Source organism: Crocuta crocuta, unplaced genomic scaffold, assembly GCF_008692635.1.
Source record: "Crocuta crocuta isolate KB4526 unplaced genomic scaffold, BGI_CrCroc_1.0 scaffold32, whole genome shotgun sequence".
Taxonomy (NCBI): domain Eukaryota; kingdom Metazoa; phylum Chordata; class Mammalia; order Carnivora; family Hyaenidae; genus Crocuta; species Crocuta crocuta.
Window position 1 is genome coordinate 13,870,240 of NW_027529424.1, and position 11,895 is coordinate 13,882,134.

The 11,895-nt window shown below is 41.1% G+C and overlaps 1 long non-coding RNA gene across 1 annotated transcript in view; it reads left to right on the forward strand.

Annotated features, from left to right (window-relative positions):
* Positions 1-11,797, forward strand: part of LOC144226947 (uncharacterized) — a 30,226-nt gene extending 18,429 nt beyond the window's left edge. The window contains exons 2-3 of the long non-coding RNA XR_013333797.1: positions 11,292-11,445; positions 11,664-11,797. This is a non-coding gene — a long non-coding RNA (uncharacterized LOC144226947). The remainder of the gene's footprint in view (positions 1-11,291; positions 11,446-11,663) is intronic.
* Positions 11,798-11,895: the final 98 nt, after the last annotated feature.

An 11,895-nucleotide genomic window follows, 5' to 3' on the forward strand; every position in this document is an offset into this window, starting at 1 on the left:
GGAGAAAAGAAATAAAAGACATCTACATTGGAAAGGAACAAGTAAAACTGTCACTATTCTCAGATAACATGATACCGTGTATTGAAACCCCTAAAGCCTCCACCAAAAACTATTAGAACTTATAAATGAATTCAATAAAGCTGCATGATACAAAACAATATATAGCAGCAGTCTGTTGCATTTCTATACACTGATAACAAAGTAGCAGAAAGAAAACTATCCCATTGTTGCATCAAAAAGAATACCTAGGGATAAATTTAACAAGGGAGGTTAAAGATCTGCATGCTAAAATAAAAAAATGTAAGATATTGATGAAAGAAATTGAAGATGACACAAATAAATAGAAAAATACATCATACTCATGAACCGGAGGAATTAATATTGTTAAAATGCCCATACTACCCAAAACAATCTTACAGGTTCAGTGCAATCTGTATCAAAATACAAATGGAATTTTTCACAGAACTGGAACAAAGAGTCCTAAAATTTGTTTGGAACCACAAAAGACCCGAACCACTAGAATAACCTAGAGAAAAAAGAACAAAGCTAGAGGCATCATACCAGATTTTAAAGTAAACTACAAAGCTGTTGTAGTCAAAACAGTATGGCATTGCCAAAAAAAAAAAAAAAACGAAAACGAAAAAACAGACACATAGATCAATGAACAGAATAGGAGGCCCATAAATCAATCTATGCTTACACAGTCAGTTAATAATAAAGGAGACAAGAATATGCAATGGAGAAAAGTCAGTCTCTTCAATAGATGATGTATAGAAAATTGGATAGCTACATGCAAAAGAATGAAATTGGACCACTTTCTTACACCATATACAAAACTAAAATAAAAATGGAATGAAGACTTAGGTGTAAGACCCGAGATCATAAAATTCCCATAGAAACATAGGCAGTATTTACATTGGTCTTAAGTGATATTTTTTGTCTCCTCAGGCAAGTAGAACAAAAGCAAAAAAAAAAAAAAAATGGGACTACATCAAACTAAAGAGCTTTTGCACATCTAAGGAAACCATCAACAAAACAAAAAAGACAACCTACTGAATGGGAGAAGATATTCTTAAATGATACAATAAAGGGCTAACATCCGGTAAAGGTTTAACATCCCAATACACACAGATCTCCAACTGAATATAAGAAACAATGTGATTAACAAGTGGGTGCTGCAGCTGAATAGACAGTTTTTCAAAGAATATACTAATGGCAGCAGACACAAAAAGATGCTCGATATCACTTATCAGCAAGGAAATACAAACCAAAACCACGATAAGATATCACCTCACACCTGTCTGAATGGCTATAAACAAAACAAGAAATAACAAGTGTTGGCAAGGATGTGGAGAAAGGCAACTTTGTGCACTGTTGGTGGGAATGGTAAATTAGTGCAGTCACTGTGGAGGACAGTATGTGTGTTCCTCAAAAAGCTAAAAGTAGAAATATCTGAATCCATATTCTACTTTTAGATATTTATCTGAAGAAAATGAAAATGCTAATTTGAAAAGAACTATGCACCCCTGTGTTCACTGCAGCATTATTTACAACAGCCAGAATATGGAAGCAACAATCTAAATGCTTATTGATAGGTGAATGGATAAGGAAGTGGTTTATGTATATAATGGAATATCACCATCTATGACAACATGGATGAACCTAAAGGGTATCAGGTTAAGTGAAATAGAGGCAGATCCCCTAGGACTTCACTTATATGTTGTATCTAAAAACAATACAACAAAGAAAATAAAACTGAAACAGACTTATAAATACAGAGAATTAAACTGGTGATTGTCGGAGGGGAGGGAGAGAGAGAGAGAAGGGGAGATACATAGGAACAGGGGAGAAGAATCCCCAGAGACCCAGTCCTCCAGTTATGAAATGAATACATATAGGCAGATAACACACCATAGGGAATATCGTCAGTAATATGGTAACAACTTTGTAGGGCAACAGATGTTAACTGGATCTATTGTATGATGACCATTTCATACTGTACATAAATACTGAATAACCTGAAACTAGTATATCATATTTTATGTGAACGATTCTTTATTAAAAATAATTGTTGCCAACCCAGCAATTGCACTACTAGGTATTTATCCAAAGGATACAAAAGTGCTGATTCAAAGGGGCACATGTACAGTGTTTGTAGTAGCTCTATTGACAATAGCCGAAGTATGGAAAGAGTCCAAATGTCCATCAGCTGACAAATAAAGATGTGTACACACACACACACACACACACACACACACACACACCGGAATACTACTCAGCAATCAAAAAGGAAGTCTTGCCATTTGCAACAACACAAATGCAACTAAAATATATGATGATTATATATATGTATATATGTGTGTGTATATATATATTCTTAGAATATATTATGCTAAGTGAAATAAGTCAGTGGAAGATAAATACCATGATTTTACTCATACATGGAATTTAAGAAACAAAACAAAACAGATGAACATAGGAGAAGGGAAGGAAAAATAAGATAAAAACAGAAAGAGAGGCAAACCACGAGAGACTAAAATACAGAGAACAAACTGAGAGAGTTGCTGGAGGGGAATTGGGTGGGGGGGGAATGGGCTAAATGGGTGATGGGCATTACGAAGGGCACTTGTTGGGATGAGCACTGGGTGTTATATGTAAGTGATAAATCACTAAATTCTGTTCCTAAAATCATTATTACACTATATGTTAACTAACTTGGATTTTTAAGAAAAATTTTTAAAAAAGAATAAAATGAGATTAGATAAAATCCTTCAAAAATAATTGACTTATGGACATAAAGAGATAAAAGAACTCTATTCTCAATAGAATTTTTAAAAGGATATATGACTGAATATCAGCTGATTTTGTATCAACACAGTATAGGAACCACCTATGGAAGAGAATTTATTAAACTTTTACTTAGCTATAGGAAAATACACCTAATATAACAGCCAAATTCAATCAGAAAACACATGAGTATGCAAAGAGAGATGTAATAAAATCCAGAGCCAATAATTATCTAAAGCTTTTAATATGACATTGTGGTTTTTAAAATCAATATGTTTTAAAATAAACACATCATGCTTTGAAAAGCATTGTCAGGTAGGCAGAGTTTGGCAAAATGCAAATAGGAAAGAAATAAGATCTTTCACTTAATAACAAGCTCTTACTCTGCGCGCACTCCCACGCGTGGCTTCTGCGCGTTATGTTTGCACTTGCCGGGATTCAGGCTCCTGTCTCGGGATGAACCGTGTCGGAGGACCTGCCCTTGGAATTGTTAGAGAAGTTGAATGTAAAACACCCATGAGGCGTTTCTTGTTCAGCTAATCTAACAATTCTACCCATTAATTTATTTAATACTGTGGTGTTCAGCATGGTATAGTCTGTCTCAGCAATATGTCACTTTTTAGGGAAAGTCAAAATGTCACTAACATTTTTGTAGGCCTTGACTAGGAAATATGTTAAAACCTTTATAATCAAACCATCTACTTTTTGTTTGCTTCACCTGAATGCTTGTGGAAATCGAGTCACAAAAATAGTCCCCATAAAATTTTTAATTATGCGGCACTACTGAATATATATTCAAGATGTCTTATTACCTGAATCCAAATGCATCCTCTGGTCTTGACATTTTTCCACGAGAATTCAACAAACATTACCCTAGAAGGTGTTGTCTCAAAATGTTAAACTTTTTTTCTTGATACCTTTTGACAGTTGAAAAAGAGCGAACCATTATAAAAAGAACTTTTGCCAAAAAGAAAACATCTCAATATGAAACAAAGCTGTGGCATGTTCAAATTGCAGTACCTGGTGAGGGAAAAAAAATTGATTAAATATTATTTAGCCTTTCAGAAAGATCTATAATCCTTAAAATTATTGTAACTGATTTTGTTTATGATTTTTTAAATTAAATATTTGTAGTTTTAAAAAAATCTGTTGCCTGTAAATTCAGTAGCAGTGTTGGTGTATAGTTTACTTGTCTGTCGTGTCTATACCTGGCTTTGGTATGAGGGTGATGCTGGCCTCCTAAAATGGGGGGAGGGAGTACTCCTCCACCTTCTCCTCCCCCCATCAGTTTTAGTTAGTGTTGTTTGCATTTTAATTAGTTTCCAGATATTCTGTAATTTTCTCTTGATTTCTTCTTTGACTATTGTTTCAGAATGTGTTATTTAATTTCCAGGTATTTCTAGATTCTCCAGCTTGCTTCTTGTTGATTTTTAGTTTCATACCATCGTGGTTGAAAAAGATATTTGTTATGATTTCAGTCTTCTTAAATTTGCTAATACTTGTTACTGTGTTCTGTCCTGGAGAATGCTCCATGTATACCGGAGAAGAATGTATATTTTGCTTCTGTTGCGTAGACTGTCTGTGAATGTCTCCAGGTCTGTTTGGCCCAGTGCATGGTTCTAGTGTAACCCTTCCTGGGTAGTTTATCAGTTGCCGAAAGTGAGGTGTTAAATCCCGCGAGTGTGACTGTCTTGTCGGTTTTCCTTAGACCTGTTACTGTTTGCTTTCATATTTGTAGGTGCTGCAGTGACGGCAGAACGTAAGTGCGTACATAACGACAGTTGTTTTACCTTCCTGATGACTTTACCCCTTTACATATTGAGCTTCATTGTCCCTTACCATTCTTTGCTTAGAGTCTCTTGTGTGTGATCTAAGTCTACGCATCCCCGCTTGCTTTCGGTTTGAACTTGTACGGAGTATCTTTTTTCGTCCCTGCACTGTGAGCCTCTGTGTGTCTTCAGACCTGAAATGTGTCTTTTGTAGGAAGCATGGGGTTCGATCTTGTTTTTTAAAACCCAACCAGCTACATTTTGATTGGTCAGCTCAATCCGTTTACATTTAGAGCTGCTGTTGACGTGTTAAGAATTTACCAGTGCCGTCTTGCTGTCCTCTGGTTCTTTTGTTCTTCCATAGTTTATTTTTCACTGTGTTTTTGCTGACTTTTGTAAACTTGTGATTTTCTGTGGCGGTATCCCTTGTTTCCTTGTCTTTGCTTTTGTGGGGCTCCTGTAGGTTCCTGCTTTGTGTTACCAGGAGCCTCACATAGGACGTCTCATAGGTAAAACATTTAAGCAGATGCTACTTTGATCAGATAAAAAGCTTCATTTTTTACTCTCCATTTAAAATTTTTTTTTGGTCATTTAAAATTTTTTTTGGGTCGTGACCTTTTTATATTATATATTCAGTAACAAACAGAATTAGAGTTTGCTAAGTCTGAGTGTAATCTATGTCATAAGTAGTATTTTTTCACTTCAGCTTGGAGAAGTCCTTTCAGCATTTATTTCTTTTTTATTGAGAGAGAGCATGCACACAAATGTGGTAGGGACAGACAGAGACTCTTACAGGCTCCACACCCAGCGAGGAGCCTGACACAGGGCTCGGTCTCACGACCCTGGGATCATGACCTGAGCTGAAATGAAGAGTCAGAGGCCCACCCCAGGCTCCTCAGCTTTTCATCATTTCCTATAAGGGAGGTCTAGTGATGAACTCCCTCTACTTCTGTTTGTCTGGGAAGGTCTTTATTCCTCCTTCATATGTGAGGGATAACTTAGCCAGCGAAAGCATTCTTGGCTGGCATTTTTGTCTTTCAACGCTTTGTATATGTTATTACAGAGTCTCCTTCCTGCCACAGGGTTTCTGCTGAGATATCCACTGATAGCCTGATGAGGATTCCTTCATACTTTTTTCTCCTGGCTGCTTTCACAGTTCTTTCTCTAGGTTATATTTTTTATTGTTTCATTTTAATGTGCCTTAAAAATGTTCTTTTTGCATTGAGTTATTAAGGTGATCTATTAGCCTCATGAACTTGGATGTCCAGTTCTCTTCCTGGGTTTGGGAAGTTCTCAGCTGTCGTTTCTTCAGATAAATTTCCTGCCCCTTCCTCCCTTGTTTCTCCTTCTGGAACTCCAATTATTCTAATATTTGGTGGGGTTTTTTGGTGTTTTTTTTTTCTTGCATAGTTTATTGTCAAGTTGGTTTCCATATAACACCCAGTGCTCATCCCAACAAGTGCCCTCCTCCATGCCCATCACACCCCTTCCCCTCTCCCCCACTTCTTCAACCCTCAGTTTGTTCTCAGCATTCAAGAGTCTCTCATGGTTTGCCTCCCTCCCTCTCCCCAACTATTTTTCCCCCTCCCCTTCCCCATGGTCAGCTGTTAAGTTTCTCCTACTCCACATAGGAGTGAAAACATATGGTATATGTTCTTCTCTGCCTGATTTTTTTCATTTAGCATAACACTCTCGAGTTCCATCCACGTTGTTACAAATGGCCAGATTTCATTCTTTCTCATTGCCATGTAGTATTCCATCATATAGATAAACCACTTCTCTTGATCCATTCGTCAGTTGATAGACATTTAGGCTCTTTCCATGTTTTAGCTATTGTGGAGAGTGCTGCTATGAACACTGGGGTCCATGTGCCCCTATGCATCAGCACTCCTGTGTCCCTTGGGTAAATTCCTAGCAGTGCTATTGCTGGGTCCTAGGGGAGTTCTATTGTTAACTTTTTGAGGAACCTCCACACTGTTTTCCAGAAGGGCTGCACCCGTTTACATTCCCAACAGTGTAGGAGGATGCCCGTGTCTCCACATCCTCGCCAGCATCTAGAGGCTCCTGATTTGTTCATTTTAGCCACTCTGACTGGCGTGAGGTGGTATCTCAGTGTGGTTTTGATTTGTATTTCCCTGATGAGGAGGGACGCTGAGCATCGTTTGATGTGTCTGTTGGCCATCGGGATGTCCTCTTTGGAGAAGTGTCTGTTCATATCTTCTGCCTGTTTCTTCACTGGGTTGTTTGTTTTTTGGGTGTGGAGTTTGGTGAGTTCCTTATAGATTTTGGATATTAACCCTTTATCTGATATGTCATTTGCAACTATCTTTTATTCTGTCAGTTGCCTATTAGTTTTATGGATTGTTTCCTTTGCTGTTCAGAAGCTTTTTATCTTGATGAGGTCCCAATAGTTCATTTTTGCTCTGGATTCCCTTGCCTTTGGGGATGTGTCAAGTAAAAATTTGCTGTGGTTGAGGTCCAGGAGGTTGTTTCCTGCTTTCTCTCTAGGGTTTTGAAGGTTTCCTGTCTCACATTCAGGTCCTTCATCCATTTGGAGTTTATTTTGGTGTATGGTGTGAGAAAAATGATCTAGTTTCATTCTTCTGCACGTTGCTGTCCAGTTCTCCCAGCACCTTCTGTTAAAGAGGCTGGCTTTTTTCCATTGGATACTCTTTCCTGCTTTGTCAAAGATTCACTGGCCATACATTTGTGGGTCCAATTCTGAGTTCTCTGTTCTATTCCATTGGTCTATGTGTCTGTTTTTGTGCCAATACCATACTGTCTTAATGATGACAGCTTTGTAGTAGAGGGTAATGAGTAGAGGGTAATGAGAGAAAACCATTTTGGTTTTCTTCTTCAATATTACTTTGGCTACTCAGGGTCTTTTGTGGTTCCATACAAATTTTAGGATTGTTTGCTCTAGCTTTGAGAAGAATGCTGATGTGATTTTGATTGGGATGGCATTGAGTGTGTAGACTGCCTTGGGTAGTATTGACATTTTAACAGTATTCTTCCAATTCATGAGCATGGAATGTTTCTCCATTTCTTTGTGTCTTCTTCAGTTTCCTTTATAAGTTTTCTATAGTTTTCATCAGACAGATCTTTTACATCTTTGGTTAGGTTTATTCCTAGGTATTTTATGGGTTTTTTGTGCAATTGTGAAAGGTCTCAGCTTCTTGATTTTTCTGTTATTACCTCATTATCCTAATGTTTGTTCTTTATTTTAAAAATGTTTATTTTCAGAGAAAGAGCATGAGTAGGGGAGGGGTAGAGAGAGGGAGATAGAATCTGAAACAGGTTTCAGACTCTGAACTCTCAGCACAGAGTCCAACACGGGGCTAAACTCACAAATCAGGAGATCATGACCTGAGCAGATGTTGGACGCTCAACCAGCTGAGCCACCCAGCTGCCCCTAGTATTTGTTCTTCTGATTGAATCCCACAGTTCACGTAGGCTTTCTTCAGTCTTTTTCATTGTTTCTGTGTTCTCCACTAATTGGGTTATTTCAAAATTCCTGTCCTGTAACTCAGTTATTCTGTTTTCCATTTGCTACACTGAAGATGTGCTGTTTTGCATTTTTCATTTCATTTGTAGAGTTCTTCCATGCCACAATTTCTACTTCATTCTGTGTGTGTGTGCGCGCGCATGTGTGTGTATGTGTGAGAAAGAGAGAGAGAGAGATTTCTCTGCTTGGGAAGTATCTTGATTTAAACCTGTGTTTTTCCCCCAGTTCACTGAATTGTCCGAGTTTTCTTGTAGCTCTTAGAGTTTCCTCAAAACAGTCATTTTTTTACTTCTTTATTAACAAGATCATAAAATTCCATGCTTTTAACCTTGATTATTGGAGAATTATCTTTTGATAGTGGCATATTCTGGATTCTTTTCATGTTCTTTGTATTTTTGCATTGCTGCTCTTGCATTTGAAGTAGTAGACTTCTTGGGGAGCCTGGGTGGCTCAGTTGGTTAAGCGTCTGACTTTGGCTCAGGTCATGATCTCACGGTTCGTGGGTTCAAGCCCCACATCAGGCTCTGTGCTGACAGCTCAGAGCCTGGAGCCTGCTTCAGATTCTGTGTCTCCCTCTCTCTCTGCTCTTCCTCCATTCGTGCTCTGTCTCTGTCTCAAAAATAAAAAATAAACCATATAAAAAATTAAAAAGAAGTAGCAGACTTCCTTTAAAGCTTTGTTAGTTGCCTTCAGTAGGTCCTGGGGTATTATGTGGGGATCTCTGACAGGATGGCACACCTGTTCCGCTCCTCTGTTCCCTCTTGTGGCAGAATTCTTAAGCTTTAGGTCATCTTTGGATCTTACAATTCAGTTTACTGACTACTGGAAGGAAACCTCTCCTGCTTTCCAGAAGGTGGCATGACGTTTGTGGCTTCTTCCCTGCTGCGGGGCCTGGCTGTGTTCTGACCTCAGAGCTTGCTCTGGCTGTTGAACTCGGGAACACAGGGAGCGGCTGCAGAGCAGGGAGTCATGTGGTTTCCCCTCGGGGGCCCTGGGCGCACCCTGGATCCGGCGCAGAAGTCCCCGCGTGTGGTGCTCCCAGACGCTGCTGGTGGACTTCTTGCATCAGAAGCTGCATCTACTCACTGCCCTTTGACAGTCTCTGCCTGTGTCCCCTCCGTCCGTCTGCCAGTTACAGAGGACTGTGGGTCCTACAGCTGGGCCCTGCGACACCAGGGGGGCCCGGCTTACCTGCGGCGCTCCTCCTCTCCTGCGCAGAGGTCTCTGCTGCCCCCGGTCAGTTGCATGCTGTCTACTCTTGGCCNAAAGTGCGTGAAGGGTTCCTGGATGTCTGCAGTTGCTCTGTCTTCTGTGGGTGTCTGCCCAGGCCAACACTCTCCAGGGAGTTTTCTGACTGTGGCAGGAAGGGCTGGGGCACGTGCCTCGCTCCACTGGTTCGAGAGCCCAGAGAGAGGTCTGCCGCCTGTTACTGGGTGCACAGGGGAGGGGACTCTCCTGCGTCCCGGGCACACGGTGCTGGATCCCACGGCAGCCATAAAGCCCCTCTGGTTGGTGGCTAGAGGTCTGATTCTTTGTCCAACGTCTTACCATGATGCTGACGTCAGTCTAGTGTTCTTTTTCTTGTCCTAAACCTAATTTCCCTGGTCTCTTTTTCTTTTCTCCTCCATTAACAAACTTCTCGGGTCATGTTCTCTGATCTTCACTCCCTGCACCGTCTCCTGCCTCCTGTGGGCCGTGTGCACTTAACCTTGGTTACCCTCTGGTGGTGACAGTCACCCCTCTGCCTGTCCTTTGGTGTCAGCAACCACATCAAATCTCCTTCATCACTCGGAAGGAAAAAAAAAAAACTTTTTTTTAAAGCCCTGTAGACCCCCTTAGCAAGACTTTTTCTTTAACAACTCTTCCTGATCTTAAAAGCAATGTGCATAGTAAACATACGAAGGAGAGAAACGAGCCATCGCCATGGATACTGGCCCGTCTGCAGTGCTGCTGCTCCAGCGAGCTCCTGCTCACCTTCCGTAGGCCGTTCCTAAGCCTTCCCTAACTCTTCCCTTCTAAATTTTGTGCTTTCTCTTTATCCAATACTCTTGTATTTTTTTCTTCATTGCACCCAAGTCTGGTTTATAAGTAGAACGTTGCATGTATTTGATACCCTCACTAGATCAGAAACTATATGGAACAGGGAATGTCCTCATTATTATATACTCAGCATCTAACACTGGTGCTGTAGATCAAATATTTGTTAAATAAGCAAATTAATGGTGTTTGTACTGTGTCTTCTGAATCTCCTTAGCATTCTCCACCTTCGGTTATATTCTGCTCTGTTCCTGGAAGGCAGGGTTGTTCTCATTGCACGACTTTATTAAGCCACCTACATACAGTCTTCAAGGGGCTGGTGTTAGGAACATGGCTCTCGACTTTGAGCAACTCTGGGCCTCAGCTCGCTCTCCAACGTGAGATTAAGAAGTTGGATTGGATAAGAGTTTTCAAATCACCCTTTGAGACCCACAGTGATCTCTAAGATCCCTTCCCAGAGCTGCCTAAGTGAAATGTCTATTTAGAATGTGTTGACTGAATGACTGAATTCTGAGCTCTAAAATCTCAGACTCTGAAACACACCAAGAACCTACCCGCAGCTCAGATTCTGGCAAAACCAGATTTTCTTGTCAGCTCCTAGGTATCAAGTAGGCCTTCATGTGCATGATGATTGCCCACAGGTAAGGCAGTGATGGTCCCCGCCCCCCGCCCCGGGGTAAGACAGAGGCCTTCTTTCAGACTGCTCCGTCTATTACGGGTAGTCACCAGCCCCATGTGAATGAAATGTGGCTAGTCCAAATGGGGATGGCTAAAAACCTAAAACCCACAATGGGGTTTTGAAGACTTAGTGGAAAACAAGCATGTTAAATATTTTGGACATCTTAGATTAAGTTGTGTTAAAATTGTCACCTCCTTTTTAAACATGGTTATTAGAAAATTTTAAATTACTGGGGCGCCTGGGTGGCTCAATCTGTTAAGCATCTGACTTTTGGCTCAGGTCATGATCTCACAGTTTGTGGGTTCGAGCCCTGTATCGGGCTCTGTGCTGACAGCTCAGAGCCTGGAGCCCGTTTTAGATTCTGTGTCTTCCTCTCTCCCTGACCCTCTCCTGCTCACGCTGTCTCTCTCTCTCTCAGAAATAAAAATTTTTTAAAAAAGAAAATTTTAAATTACCTATGTGCCCCACATTCTAGGCTTTCATCTGACAGCATTGTTTTGTGGTTTTTACTTAGCGCAATAGTGGTTAATTTATGTGCCCTTCAACGTCCTGCCTCTGAGCTGTGATCCCTGGCCAGCAGAATCCACATCACTTGGAAGGTGACGAAAAATGGCACAACTCCTGCTCCACCGACCCACCAGGTCAGACTCTGCAGCTGAGAGCCCCAGGTAACCTGAGTGCATGTGGAGTCTGAGACGGTCTGATTTAGGTCACAGTCACAGGACCGCCATTGCCTCCCTGCCCATCAGACTTCTGTCTCTCCAATTCCATGCATCAGAGATTCTTAACCCAAGGGACTTGGGACCGCTCCGGGCGGGGGGAGCCTATAGATGGGCCCCAGGAATCTAATATACTAAAATTTATGCGGTCTCTTTTGTGAACGCAGGTGTATTTTCATGAAAGGATGACCCCGTCACCAACACCTGGGAAGCTGTGAGCAGTGCAGGTGCTGGGGCCCAGCAGTGTCCAGTCCCCTGCGGTCCTCCTGTCCGAAGTCCGAGAACCCCTGAACGAGGTACCGAAGGCACAGATAGGACTGAGCCACACCCCCTCCGTCTGGTCGAGAGGGTGATGCAGACCTGTGTAGATACAGGCATCACAGGTGGATTCGAAGCAAG